We start from the raw sequence: 16,065 nt of genomic DNA on the forward strand, positions 1-16,065 counted from the left end.
TACCTGCTCACATCCATGTTCTCCTCAACTGATCATGAACTAACAATGGTAGAGCACCAGAAGATAATAATTTCTGCCTCTACTCCTTTCTGGTAACATACCTTGAGCCTCTTCTTTCTACAGAAACATCCTGTCCGTGTAGTCCTAGACTGAAACTGTGGAGGTGTACTTTGACAAAATTCATTATTTCTCTTTGAACTTCTAAAGCTGCGCAGTTTTGTCACTTCAGTTTGAAGCTCTTGAAAATTCTGTATTCAGTCAGTAAGTACACTGATGTAGTAGTAATAATCTGGTTGTTTCAAACTCTAGAGACATAAAACCTGGAGAAGAAATGAGTGAAATAGTAATGTAGACACTAAGGAACTTGGAAGTTGTATCATATTCAGTCAGAGTTCAAAATCAAATATAGTATATTATATGCCAAAGCATAAAAGAGTGTTGTTCAACAGGTGTCTGGGAGGAGTTTGAAGACTCATGATAAATCAGTTATTGTGAATGCCTACATACAGTGTTCAGCTTTTGGGAACAAAGTGTGATCAAAGGTTCTTGTGGTTTTCAGGGCTGAAAGCTATTTATTTTAGATCAGATCTTGGTGGCTGATACACAGATACATGAACAAATGCTATTTTGAGTGGAAAACAGAACAAAACATCTTGCCAGTATGTAGTAAATACCTCTCATGTAGTTTTAGGTATCTACAATACCTAAACTTGAGCTAGTCAGCGCAGACTTCCTTTATACTTAAAAGAAAGGAAAAAGCACTTTTAGGAATTTTTAATGGACTTTTCTATGTAAAAAGTCCACTGTAGAACAAACTGTTCTTTGCTGTGTAAAAAGGCAGCTTAGACGACTAGATCAAGTGTAGACACTTAGAGTTTACATATATGTTTTTAATAAGGTGAATCCCAGCAAGAGTGTTGGAGCTGACTTCACCTGTGGCCAGCAAAGGTCTTGATTTATCTTATATTGGCTGAACACCTGATAGTAACTAAACACTGGAAGGGTTTCTGAGTTAGTGACTGATGAGGAAATGGGTTGGATTTCACATTAACTCCTTGGTTATTTTTTGGTGCAGGAAACATTTAAGAGGTTTTTTGGTTGGTTGGTTGGTTGGTTTTTTTCTAGTTTGCAGTATGATCATGGGTAGATAGTCCTTATTTAAAAACAACAAATCCAGCATGTATACAGCAAATTAACTTCACAAGAATAATAGAAGGTAGAGAGAAACCCTATAGATTTTAGAGAAAACTTAAGATGAATTCTGCACAGGGTGGAAAATCATCAAGACAAAAAATATTGGAATTTACCAAAAATTCTGTATATAGTAATGGTGACAAAAGGAACCATTCTGTAAAAACCACAGACTATAGTGCTTCCCAGTTTGTTCAATAGGATAAAAAATGGGCAGTACAGAATTAATTGAGTATTCAGGATCCATATCCAGGAAGTAACTTTACATGGCAAAACTTAACGTCTTCATATCTAGCTATTAAATGTGTGAAATGGTACTGAATGTACTAAGCTAGGCTCCCTTGGTGTCGATCAGAAGGACCAACGCGCCTATGAATGAGCTGAACTGTCCTGTACACTGAAGGGACATTTTGACGACAGAAGTGGAGGTATCTCATACCTACACTGTTCAGACACACGATAGTTGTTTTCTTTTGTATTTTTTAAAATTATTATTATTTTCTCTCCAGAAGGCTGAGGATTAGATTCTTATTAAACTCAAGAACACAGAGAAACTTAAGAAGACAGAGAGTCTTTCACTCTGTCTAGTCTCTCACCACTGACGAGTGGTATAATAATGGCATTAGGAAAAGGCAGGAACCAGCAATCATATTGAAATATAGAAATAATGCTTGCAATTATTTCTGTTAAAAGTAATGTCATCCATGTAAGTATCCTTCTGGCATGTAGCTGTGGAGACACTTTGTTTATGGGTCTTAAATGGCTGTATACAAGATAGGTGACTAAATGATTTGCTCTGAACTTCAGAGTTTCCAGGCTTCAGAACTTCAGCTACAGGAGCACATCTGGCAGCCAAATGAAGATGCATTTTTGGACCTCACCTTTATCTCCAATGGTGTTTTCAGGAACTCTATTTTCTTATGTCTTGTTCCAAGCCAATAAAGATAGGATCTTCATGTTAGACATCCAGATTCCTTTCTGTGAAGCTTGGCCCTGAGAGGCCCCACATTGTCTTTTGTATCAAACAAAAATGTAATATGCCAAAAGCTAACATTAACATAATACATGATACAGATACTTATACCCAACTCGATGCTAACCATGCTAACACTGCAGGGAAGTAGTCATTATTAAGAGCCTTCCAGAACTCCAGCCTTGCTGTATCCTGAAGATGGTAAGCCCTGGTGTACTAAGGCTGTGCAGTCCCACATGCTCTGAAGCTTTAAGGGTTAATTTATTTCGTTTGTCCACTTATTTATTTATCCACAAGTAGAAATGACTCTGGCACTCTTATTTTCAGTTTCTGTTGAACAAACACCAAGAGACGACAATACGTACTTTGTGAGTGCCATCCTACAACTTAAATGATAAATGTGGACTAGAATCTGTTTTGCCATCAGTTTTTACCAAGTCCTTTAACAATGATCACAATGTATTAGATAAAGTAAATGTGACTCATGCCTGCATACCTGAACTTATATTTCAAATCAAAGGAAGAAAGTTCATGATCATTAAATCACAATTGAAGTCTGTGTCAAGCATCTATAAAAACAGATCAGATGTGCAATCACCTATGTAGTTTCTAGTTGAGCTACTGCTTGAAGATGAGAAAAAAGTCTAGAACAAGTGAAATAGGCTTTTATTCTATTTTTAAAAGGTGTAAAAACATATATGCTTTGAGAGCATTTTTCGTCTGTCATCCACATGGATTCTTTCACCTCATTTCACTTGTATGTGGCCTTTACGTTCTGTATTTATAACTATGAATAAATAATCTCCATATTCTCAGGGTACAGCAAGGCATTTGCTAGATCTTCTTTGGCAATAGTGGTAATTGTTTTCTGATTAATGTCAGTTAATAGCACATGCCTCTCCATAAATAAAGAAATAGAGTTACATGCATGAAATAAAAACAAAATTTCCTCTCTATTTGAGCTTGCTGACACTCAGATATTGTTAATGATGATGCATAAGCAATTTGTTCTATTTTGTCCATACGAAGAGGGGACAGTTTTTAAACATCCCTGAAGTCATCCAAGAGCTACTTAAAGAACTGCACACATTTTCGTATTATATCAGCATTTGGGCATCTACATTATGCCTTCAGTTTCTCAAACAGCATTTCATAGCTGAATATGCAATCTTGCTATTTGCCTTTCATTTTCATTGGATGCCTTTGCACAGAAACAAGATCTGGTTGCCAGTCAGGATTCCTATGTTAACAAAACTAATTTTGCTGCATAGGTTAACATCATAAGCATTTATATGTAGCGTCCAGTATCTGATGGCATACAATGCTTGAAGCCCTTGAGAGTTATTTTTTTATTCTCTATCCATTTCCAGCTAGTTATGTGTAAGGTCAGAGTATTCAGGCAGGCTGTTCAATGTGTCTGAGAAGCTCCGCCCTTAATCACAGTCTCCAGCAGCCTTCTCCTATTTTTCAATTTTCAGGTTTAGTAAGTTTTGAGCTATTATCAAATTAGATATGCATATCTATCTTTGCTATCTTTGCTATCAATTAAATCATCATTTATAAGAGATGAGACATCAATACCAAAAAATATACAAATTCACAGAACTGCAAAGATGAAACATCAGTCAAAACCTGAAATCATACTGAAAGCCTAAATTGTTAAAAAAACCAAACAAAATCAAAATACAGCCCCATAAACCCAAACCAAAACACTGATGCAAAGTAATAAGCAGTAATATTGTTTTCTTATTTATATTCAGTCCTATAGGATATAGGACTTCAAGTTTTATTCTGCATTCAGGAAGGTGAAAACTTTTAAAAATGAAAGTTGAATTGTCATATGATTGAGGAGGCACTTAAAAATCTCCCACAACAATTGTCTGCATTTGGTAAGATATGTAATCAAATAATGAGATAACACACTAGACAAATTTCAAATTCACCTCTACTTATCAGCAATTTGTAGTGGGAGAACAGTTAATTCTCAGAACCATGGACTGAGAACATGGTGAATTCAGAGAAAAGCTGTAAGCAAGCTTATACAGCAACTTCCATGCATTTCGAGGAAGCAGGTAAAACAGAGATTATTATGCAAAAGAAGATGCAGGAACAAGGAAAGTAAATCTTACATGTGGGGAATTAAAACATGTGTTTGAAAATATAGTGTTGAAAAGCTTGAAAAGTACAGAACAATTCTGTATTGAGGTATTTCAAAATAAACAAGATTAAGATACCGGGAAAGGTAGCAGCATCAACAAAAAGGGCTAACGGTGTTGAGACATTAGATGCTTTCTGTTGATGTAAAGAAAGATGGCAAAAACAACAGGACTATAGCAGATAATTCTGTTTACCAACTTTTAAGGTCAGGAACTTGTTTTTAACCTCCATGCTTGCAATGAATGTAGCACTTATTTGTTCTGCGAAAGATTTGTTATAAAACAATGGGGAGCAGATGCTGTTTTTTAACTCAAGCAGAATATCAAGCCAGAATGTCAGGAAAATAGGCTGTTTGTAAAGGTCAAAACATTTGAATTAACAAGACAAAAATACATGTATCTATTTGAATATTAACTTCATGTACAGAAATTTGTATCGATTTATAAATTTGGAAGGAAAAAAAACACCATTAGTACTTTCTAAAGTATAATGACATTAAAGCCAACACTGTCATAACATAATGTCTGGTGTCTTTAGATGTAAACATATACGTGCATATGCACATACACAATTACACTTTGGGATTTAGTTTCCATGAAGCTACAGCACAGCCATTTGAAAAAATTCCATCCACGTACCATCTTTTTTCAGAGGAGAACAGTAGCGATTAATGTCCTAGTGTATGTAAAAATCTACGCTTGTTGTTAATTATTTTAATTGTATGTATTTGTGTTAGAGACCCATAAATGCTGTCATTCTGGATCATTTGGCGCATCTATCCCAGTCTATCTGCCTTCGACAGCTGCCAACAGATGTTACATCTTGTAACAGATGCTGTATTTCCTGTACGTTAAAGTACAAGTGGTGCTGAAGAAGTCATCAAAACATACAGAGAAGGTAGAATCTGCCATTCCCAGAGATCATTTCTTGGGATCCACAGGTCTGGATAACAGCACACGCTAAGAAAACTATTTAGCTTTCTGTTGTGGATCTCGTTACAACAGGCCCTGTAGCTCAGCTCTGGCCTGACGTTCTCGCTTTGGGTTCCTGTCTGTCGCCTCTCCTGGTTTAGTTCTGTTGTCCCATAGTGTGGGATTTTTGATAGGATTGTCCCATCTCATTGTTTTACCACATTCTAACCAGAATCAAGGATTTAGAAATGTAATGAAACTCATTGGAAAATCTGGTTTAATTAATTTATTGACTTTCTGCTGAGGTCAGAAGTTTGGGGTTGGGGTTTGTTTTTGTTTCTAGTTTGTTGGGTTTTTTTTTTCCATATGTATAAAGACAATACTGGCTTCTTTAAAAAAAATCTGTAATTAAGTGGGAAATTTCTAGAAGACAGATTTCAACAGAGTTTTCCAAAGAGCTGTGTCCTCATTCCTCCTCTCCCCCCAAATCAGCATATTGGAAATATGCATTTGTTCTGTAGTAATGAGAAGTTAATTTACAGTTTCTTCACTCCTTATTTGGAGAAATCCATATGAAGAGAGGAAACTATTTTTGGTCTAGGAACATATGGAAAGAAATGGGAGAACTCACATCTCACATCAACCACGATCTTCTAAATCAGAATAAAGACAAAGATATTGAAGATGAACTAACTGAACATCTTAGTATCTTGTGAAAGTACAGTTAAATATCATCACGTTTCTTCCATTCTTCTCTCTACGTGTCCTTACTGCTTTGATTACAACATTCTTATTCTCTTCTGTTGTCTACAAAGTTGATTCCTCAGCTCGATTCAGCATAAGGACTTGGGTTGTAATTCACTTCATATTGTCATTATCAGTTTGACTGCACACTTTTCTACATTCTGCAAGGAATTTGGTTTTTTATCTTCAGTCTTGCATTTGTTGGATCAAGTTGCTAGCTACCATAAGGTGTCAAAAGTCTACTAAATTTATACTATTGATAAATCTGTCCCACAGTTACTGGCCAGAAAAAGCTATTGAGAAGAGTCAATGTTATATCAAATATTTTGCTTAGATACTGGTCTGTTGAAAGATACAGCAGTGCAACATTTTTTTTCTGGTAAAGCAGTATCTTAAAATGGTTTAGATTCTGAATTTTTTTTAAAAAACCCAATAGTTTGTACATATTGTACAAACTCATTCTTTCATATTGCTTATGTTTCTTATTCACAGGAGTTTGAGCCTGAAGTTCTCAGTTCAGAGGTCCTAAAAATCTTCTTCCTCATGATAAAAAGCAAACCTTTTTGCAGCTGCCACAATGGCAGAGGTTCATTTCAAAACGCAAATATATCCAGTTCATCCTATTCAAAATGCAAGAATTTAAGTTCAGATTACTTTTCAGCTGTCAATATCGTTTGCCTGGTCACCAGATAAACTTACTGGAGGAAGTTGACTGGTGTAACTGACCAGAGCTGAAATTGTTTTATAAAAAGAAAAGGAATGGATAATTTCCCATGCTGTATTCATCAGAGAAAAATGAGACAATCCCTAAAGAAATATTCAGCTTTCTAACCACAATTATCAATGCAGATTTCTTGTCATCAATATATTTTATCAATAGCGTATGCATATGTGCATTGTGAAAATAAATTTGTTTATTTTTTATTTTGACATTATATCAAATCACCATTTTCAGTCTTCAAGACTGAAAGACACAGTAAGATATGTGGATCATATCAGTGTGCAAATACAACTATATGATCAATATTCTAAGTACATTTCTGAACTTAGTAATAATGAAGTAAGATGCCGTGGCCAAAATGTTGTGCTCAGAATTCTGATTTACTCTTACTTGGGCACACAGGGAAGCCATGAGTGTATTCACAGCCCAGCATGAGCAATCGGGAGCAGAGGGCGTAGCATCTTGCCAGTTACTGGTGCTCAGCACTTTTGGAAAAAAAAAAAATGCGCTTTGCAAGTGTGTCCGCAGGGTACTACGATGCAGCATGATGCTGCGATACCTGAAACAGCTGGCTGTTAGTGAGCCTAGTTTGTGTGCCAGAAACAATATTACTATGTTCATTATGCTTTTTGGGGGCTGAAAAGTCTTTCTGTGGGAAAAACCTGGAGAGTGTGATGCAGATGGAAGGAGAGAAGACGATGGAATAAAATAAAATGAGACAGTATTTTGAGGATAAGTAGTGAAAGTGTATATCTGAGATTTTTCTTGAAAATGTTTTCATTGAAATACTTCTTATCTTAGAAGGTGGAACGAGATTTGCTCATTTTGTTTCACTTTTTTTAAAAAGAAAATATAATATTGTTTGCTCGTGTACGGAAATAGGGCAGCTGAGGTCAAAAATAGCTTTACCATTGCTCCAAAAGGAACATGACTAAGCTTAATTAATGTATAATTCTACAAAACATTGTTTAAAGGTATATCTAACAGTCATAGCTAGTATGTGTCTTCATGACTACAATAATTTCTTAGAGGAGGATGAGATATTTTTATTTCTTTCTCTTCATAAAAAGTCTATTTTTACCTCTTCATTTGTCTTGTATTTGTCCCATTTAAATCATAATGTTTTGTTAAAGTACTGCAAACTATTTGGCACATCAGCCAAATTATTTCACACTTTTTTGATTTTTCTAGTTTATCATTCCATGACAAAAAGAAAAACAACAGATTTCTTCACTGTCTGATGTCTGTAGTTTTTTTCATTTTAATAATTCTGAGTGATCATATGCTATTTATTGAATTTAACACTATCGTCAGACTTTTTTCATTGAAAAAATGACTAAACAACTAACTGAAATGGCAACAGCTCATTCATTTTCAAAGAGTTTCAATCTTTCTTTCTACATGTACACACATTTACACATGCTGACGATTCACCATTACTGGCTTCAATTTTTAACTTGCCAGTTAAGATTAACAGTTTTAAGACATTGTTGTGCAAGTCTCTAACTTTATTCATGTGCTTTCTTTCATTTAAGGAAATTTAGGGAAATTCATCACCTGAACTAGATGTAGTTAAATTTTCCTAAATAAAATGATGAAGACGGCAAATGTAGTTGGCTGCATAAAAGGTTTTTCCTTTTTATCTTCAGGTAGTGGCTTACTAAATGTTGAAATATATGAAACTATGCTGTTGGTTTATGCCTCTGAAGTAGTAAGAAGCTTTTACAAATTAAACTCCTTTAACAGCCTTGCTGATGATGAAAATAAAATCGGGAAAAATATACCGCAGTCTCTCATGGACAGTTTTTTTTTCTTCAAGTTTAATGAATAAGGATTATATCATACAGATGTTGTTAACCAATAGGGTAGATGACACGGGTTATATGCAAGGAGCAGATCCTCTGAATTAGCAGAGTCTATTTCTACACTTCACTCCATCAAATGGCTTGGTCAAATTCAATCCTCTTGTAACAAGAAGAACCCCTTAAGTGTCAGTGGAGTTTTGCTATTCTTCCACTAAAACAAACTATGGGCTCCCTCGCTGTCTCTGAAGACATATTAACATATAACATATTAAAAAGCAAAATTTTAAGCCTACGTTAAAAAGATCAATTTGCCGTATAATTTGAAGGAGTCTCTTAAAGCAAAACAGTGAACAGTATGTTTGAATAAATGAAATTATTTTAAAATTAATTAAATGGTATTATAGCATTTAATAAAAAAGTATCTGTCCTCTGAATATGGAAGTTGTGATTTATGGATTTTTAACTTTCAAATAATGTTTGTTGTATCCTTCAAAACAGCATTTGTCTGTGACATTATTATATCTGTATTTTCATTCACTCAGTACATCCATATTTATAATTGTTCCTAGACTTTGCTATTTTCGATAGATTTATGAGATTAAAAAAATGGAGATTTATTTTGTTCTGAAAAACCAACAAGACCCGGATTCAATTTTTTTCACATTTATTCTGCTAATAAACACCATATGTAAAGGGTGTGAAAGTGACTTGTAGTATCTGAAAGCCCGTGGAACGTGACGTTTGTTTTGCTGTAGTTCAATATTTTAAGTTCCACGCGACAATTTGGCACAGCTCTTGAACACACATACGATACTCAGTTAAGATGAGTCTCCCTGTTCAGGAGAGAATCTGGACTAGCTTCAGAGTAGCTGACTGCAGACTGTACTGCAAAAATGTAACTGAGCTACAGCAGTGACGTGCACAACTGGAGAAGGGTTTGCTGACAAAAAAAGTGATAGAATTTGCCTAAATGTAGTTGAAGACATCTCTTTATTTGCCTCTGATACATACGTATCTATCTGCAGAAGTAGCCTGCGTGTCTAAAATACGTGTCACAAATAGTGGTCAAACGCATTAATCAAAGGTGCTGACACAGGACCATTTTTTTCTCCTTTTTCCCCACTCCGTGACTGCAAAGTTAGGTGACCAGATAGCTCTTCTCCAAGCCTCAGTCTCTGGCAGACACTGAATTATCTTTTCTACTGAAGCAACATGTATCAGAGAAAATGAGACAGGGGGAATGGAGAGTTGTGTATTGTCAGCACAGTGACGGCACCCAGTCCAGTGCCTCACTTCTAAACCCCTTAGGGGTTTCCATACCACTTTGAGTAGGAGGCAAGAAGAGAAGGCAAGGAATAGGCATAGAATTAGGCAGAAAGTTGTCTACGCTACACTTACGGAGGGCTGTGGGCTAGTCAAGAACACCTCACAAGCAACAGAGCACTCGTCACGTCAGCTGCACTGACTGATAAAGACAACTTGTTGTTAGTAACACCTAGTGAAAAATCACCACTAGAATGAAAATATTTCTAGTTCAACGCCTGAAGCTATTTAAAATGGGGCTTAAGCAATTCAGAAGAATATCCTCTTATGAAACATCCTATCACCCTTTTTTAGAACCTATGTATTCAACCCAGCTTGCGACAGTCGTAAATTCTCACAAGCTGCTGACCCAACGAAGGATATTCATCTACATGCACACTGACGTCTCCAAGAACCATTACCCTCACTGACACAAAGCTACTGAGAAATCTAAAATCTTGGCCAAATATTCTACAGTAGACTAGAGCAAGTTGAATGCTTATGGTGTCACTAGCATTTTTGTTGGTGTATATGTGCGTCCATACGTATGTTTGAATGCAGCATTTTAAGCACAGTCCTTCAATGAAGGGTAGAGACACTGTGGTCTTCAGTGTACACATCTGAACAGCCATCCACTTGAATTTACCGAGTGACTTTTCTCGCTTAACAAGAGAGAGCGCTTTTTAAGTCTGCACACAGCTAGTCCAGCTGCCTAGGTGATGTTGCAAACGATGAAACAACTATTTAATTTGTTGTGATAGATAAAGATGATTGAGCTAAAGCTACGTTAAAAGGAGAGGAAATAAATACCCGAAGTTTGATCCTACTTTGGCTAATGTTATTAACTTCCAAATGATTTAAAATGAGAAGAAAACACAATTTTATGTATATCCTACTCATCTATATCCTTCTCATAGTTCCCCACCTCAGAAGAAGGGACGGTTCCATCACGGGGCTTTGTAGGAGCTGAGGACGGCACTGGAGAGGACAAGGACTGAGTGTTTGCAGAAGTGCAAAATGAGGGCACATGGTGACATAACTGAGAGCGTGCAGCCTGCGGAGGCTGGACAGCTTCATTCTCCCTTGGGATGAGGAGACCCTGGGTCTGCCCAGCTCCAGATGCACCACTAAGGAGGGGCTATCAAAGGACGCCTTAAGACCTGTAACAGTCATTGCCTGTAGAGATGCAGGCAATATGTGGAAGTGTGACATTTTTTACTGCACATCATCCACAAAGGGATGTTTCAGTCATCTCAGTCCATTGTGCAGCCCAAATATTCAGGCCTCTAGTTGGACAGCAGGGTTATGTTTGGCCAACAAAATTGTCAAATGCTTCAAAAAACATCAGCATCGGCTCCTCTGAAGCACTACTTTGGTCCCGGCGCCATGCTGCTGGCTTTACTCCCTGACTAATTTCAGGGACAAAGGCCACTAACAGAGCAGGGATCTCAGAAGACGACCTGAAGTACAGTTTAATATTATTTCTGCAGATTCAGGGGACAGCCAGAGGTGTAAAATTCTTAAATACAAATGTCAGGTTTGTAGATATTATTCTGAAGAATATCTATAATATCCACAGGTGCTACTGTAGCATTCAAAGTCCCACTGCCTCGTGGCATTCAGCTACTGCTCTCACATGAATATAGTCTCTCGAATTTCCGTTTTGTTCACCACTCATAATTTTGTTACACAGTAATTCCCTCTCACACACTAGCTCTCCCTCGCTCTGTTAACCATCAGATTCCCAAGTCCCTACAGTGCGTGCCTTGTCCCAGTCCTTCCATCCTCCGTTTTCAACCTTTTCCACTCCTTCGTTGTTCATCTCCGTTCTCTAATTAACCCAGGAGCTGTACGAAGCATTTGGATCAGCTAACCCAGGTACAGCAATCCCTAAAAGATAACCATCTCTCTGTAACTGCATCTGTTTCAGTAACTGTTCTTACACATCTGTGAAGGTATATTACATAACTATATGCATTAATGCACCAGGATTCATTCCTATACAACACTGGAAAAACTACCCCATGGAGTGTGGAGAGGGGATTTTGAGGAAGGGTACAACAGCCACTTTGCTTTATCTCTCCTGGCATGTGGTTTTATTTAGCCTCGATAAAGCACTGCGAGGCTTGAAACCATGCTCTTAGTCATTTTGAATGTTCACAAAGCAGAAAAAAAGTACATGCTTTTTGCATGGATGCAAAGGGAACAGAAGGCAAAGATTACATCTACTGGTACCTGGAAAGGCTAAAATATGAACGGATTTATCGGACATTTGTAAAAACAGTGTCAGAGCACAACTTCATCCCGGAGAGATCCTGTCCCTATCACTCTCAAGTTTTTCTCTCCCCATTTTAAAGAGCCTCTTTTATAGCATCTTTTTCTTACTTTCCAAATCCCTTCTTTTAAAAACCACTCTTAACACCTGTGCTTGCCTCCCATGTGTGTGTTTATATCTGCTTTGCTCAGAAGTAAATCCCACAGCTTCTCCTGTTTTCCAGCTGTTCAGTGCTTTTCATGCCACCTCCCTCTCGACTGCCTATTTAAGAGAGCACAGGGAAGATACTTAGAAACTGAGAAAAGGAAAGGCAGTGGATGGCTTGAAAGAGTAAGCAGTGAGAGAGTTTCAACAGCCAAGAAAGTAAAATTGTGAGACGGAGAACAGAACAGTTGAAGATGAAGCCGCTTATCTTCAGTTCTCCTTTTCCCAGCAACACGTTCGCTTCCTATAGGTGAATTTGGATGGCAGAAACAGTAACATCCCTCCAAATGATTTCAGAATAGCCCAACATCCTAATGAGGAGGAGTATTTCCTGTTTCTTATTAGCATTCTCAAGAAACTTAAGGCACACCTTGCAGCAAAACCTGGCTCCACAAAAATCACGGAAGCAGATGATTTCGGCCAGCCTGAGAGAGGGTGGGGTAAGAATCCTCCTGCTTGTGCTCAGCTATTCCAGCCTCAGAGGGTGCAAATCTCTGCTGCAACAGGGAAACACTGCTGCAAATGTTAACGCTCTCCAGTTACAAACGCTCCTTCTTTCCATGCTGCTTCAGCTGTTAAATTTTCATCTCTCCGCAGATGCTGAAATATCCCCACAAATTAGAGACTTCTATACCTCAAACAAAACTAACATCTAAAGGGGAACATTTTTACAAGTGAAATGAATAGGTAGAGTTTGTGCAAACGCTGATCTCCAGATAGGATAACATCATAAACACTGGGAAATAAAATTAATGGCTGAACGGTAACAGTGCTAAACTCCCAAGAATAATAATCAGATATAGAAGTTTAACTGCCTGTGACTGAGGACTCCTGTGTCTTGTTATAACTCACCTCCCTACAGAGTACATGCCTCCTTCTAAATATAAATATTTGAAATTATGATACATGTGTACTTGAGTATGATAAAATGTGCAGGAATTAAAGGCTCAATTCTAAAAAAATGGTACGACTGGAAAGTATATTTTACTCCTAAAAACAGAGAAGGCTTTTTACACCAGTTCTGGTTGCTGTCTTGCCAATTTTATTTAGTGTTCTTGAAACTATAAGTGGGGTGGGGTAGTAAGAATTAGCTCTGAAAAATCAGTAATTCCAAAATGCTTTTCTTTAGGCAAGTTCTTGTTTTTTAACTGGCTCACGCATTAGGTACCTGCTAAAGGTACCTGGGGGATTCTTCATCCCGTTTTCTTCTTTCTGACCAAAGTCTACTAAATCTGTCACCTCTGCTACAGATGAACAGTTTAAAAAGTTTTCAAATAATAATGCAGATTTTTAAAAAGGGAGAATTTTTAAAGGTGGGAGCACAATACCAAACCAGAGCACCTTGTTGGTCTGTCACTACTCGGTTCAGTTATTTTATTAGAAACAAGCGACACTAAAATCACCAAAAAGAATGCTGCATACTCTTTTTTTAATAGCCTTCACCCTCTTTAGTCCAGGAACTGCAAATGGACAAGGAGCTGGCATCACTTCAGTGCACCTTGTTAGATAATCATGTTTAACAAAATTTAAAAGTTGTAGTTTTACTTCAGGTAATATTTTTCTTTTCTTTCCTTTTGCGGGGTAGCTTGCTAAATTAGCCATTTCTTAAGATTTCTTAGTAGCATGTATTGCACAACATACATATTACCTGTGATCTTGAGTGATGTATAAAGGGTACCGATTTATTCCACATTCTTTATATCGATTAAAACAGAGAAAACCGGCCTCAGCTAAGGCGCCAGCCTTGGCTTTGGGAGCGCTAACTTCTGTTCCTCATTATGTCAGATCCTTCATCTGTAACATGGGAATAGTAATTGCCATGTCACACTGTGTCGTGAAGGTAAATATTATGATAAATGTGATGTGCTCAGCTACTGTAGCACAGAAAAATAAGATGGGCAGCACTCCATAAAGAACGAACAGATGAGTTAGTACACGTTAAAGACGAGTGACCTTAGGGCCTTCATTTCTGAGTATTTTCTGCAAGATACCGAACAGTATTTACTATTTAACAAATTTCCGCTTTAAGGGAATTCGCAGTTGGGTCAGCTTCCCTCTTAGGAAACCCCTACGCATTTAGCGGGTTCTACCCCAAAGCTACACTCCAAGAAAGTTACCTGTAGAAGAATCCACTATAGCTACGAAACACAAAACACAGTGACACGCGTGCCTGCGGACACCTTGTGCCCGGGGCTTTATGAAGACCATTCCGCTGGTTACAGCGGAAGCCGGACTAGATCCTACGGGCATAACCATTTGGATCAGTGAAATAATACGTTCCATTTTCTTCATCAATGGCATGTTTCTTCCAGGTGTGGTGAGATGAACACAAGACGGGTCCTGAATTCAGTATTTCCCCTCAGTTGTAAATGAATAAAGTCGCTGAAAAAAAGAAAAAAATAAGTCTTGTATTCTTCCTCGCATACGCTTTTGCTGCCTCTTTTCAGCCAACGGACAGTTCGGTGTAATGTGACGTTACTTTCCCTATCACTTCATTTACTCTAGATCCTGGGGAGACGATACCTGCCCAGCTCTGCAAAATCAATTTGGAACCTTTGGATACAAGACAAGGATTGAAATCTTACCTGTTCAATCAGGCAGACTATTGCCACCAACTTTGGTAAGGTCTGGAGTTCATCCAAAGCGGTAGGAACAAAAATATGCTTATATTTGCATCTTGCTGATTACCTTTTGTTGGCCTCTTTTGCAAAAAGTAACAGAACGGGGGGAAAAAAAGGAGAAAGGAAAAAAGGAAAAATAAAGAAGGGGCGGGGGGAACAGGGTTAAGGAGTGGGAAAGGAGCCTCAGCTGCAAGGGATAACAACTTCGATATTACTAAAATACAATACAAAACCAACTACATTTTGCATCACTGTGGTTTTAGAAAGCAACTCTGGTTTTCAGCTGAAACAGCCCTTTATCAAATACAGTACTGTAAAATAATTTTTTGTGTATACCAGTAAATATAGATCTAAGCTAAAAAAACCCAAAACCTGAAGAGTGTGGATGAAAAAAACCTCATGGTCAACTTCTGTGACATTCAACATCATCTATAAATGCTGAAAAAAAAATATTCTCTGGATGTTTATTACTTTCTGAAGGCTCAAACACCACAAAACTACCTGAAAAGAAAATGTCATAGCTTTAATGAAATACAGTTACCAGTTTAGTAGCTCTCCTATTCTAAACAACTACAAGACACACTGAGAACAAGAATACTTTTCCTGCTATATAGTGAAGGTAACTAGAATAACCGATTAAAAACCCAAATATTCTGTTGTCTGCAGAAATCACTGGAGTGATACCACAACAAACAAAAACTCAGAAGTTCTTTGGAAAAGGCGAATTCAGACTACAATTCTTCTGGTCTTTTTATTCAGAAGACGAAGTGATTTCTCCACTTATAGCAACGTAAGGAACTGCAGAAATGTCGGTCTATAAAATATTACTGTTGTTTTAAAATATACATCGCTCTCCCCTTCCCAAATACAAAATTAAATATGAATTTGCAAAATAAGTACCTCTGTCACGGAAAAGCGTGCTGATCTCTAACCATCATTTTCTATCTATTTTGAGACCAGAAAACTGTGGCGAAAGCAGCGATGCCAGAGGGCCATAGGGAAACCCAGTGATTTTTTTACGCACGTGTCATTTCGAACACTCCCCCCCCCCCCCCCCCGTCCACGCCGCTTTCGCTACAAAGAGCACCGGAGCGGTCCCGGCAGCGTCTGCTGGGCAGCACCGCGGGGGTGCCGCCCCGGGGAGCCGCGGCTGACGGCGGC

The 16,065-nt window shown here is 37.7% G+C and overlaps 1 long non-coding RNA gene across 1 annotated transcript; it reads right to left on the reverse strand.

The window, feature by feature from the left end:
- Positions 1–8,922: 8,922 nt before the first annotated feature.
- On the reverse strand, positions 8,923–15,936 carry LOC142055519 (uncharacterized). The gene is made up of 3 exons (XR_012659965.1): positions 13,932–15,936; positions 12,654–12,883; positions 8,923–12,340 (listed from the first exon to the last, which is right to left on the reverse strand). It is a non-coding gene; the product is annotated as an uncharacterized LOC142055519 (long non-coding RNA).
- Between the last annotated feature and the right edge of the window lie 129 nt (positions 15,937–16,065).

This window comes from Phalacrocorax aristotelis, chromosome 1 (genome assembly GCF_949628215.1).
Source record: "Phalacrocorax aristotelis chromosome 1, bGulAri2.1, whole genome shotgun sequence".
NCBI lineage: Eukaryota > Metazoa > Chordata > Aves > Suliformes > Phalacrocoracidae > Phalacrocorax > Phalacrocorax aristotelis.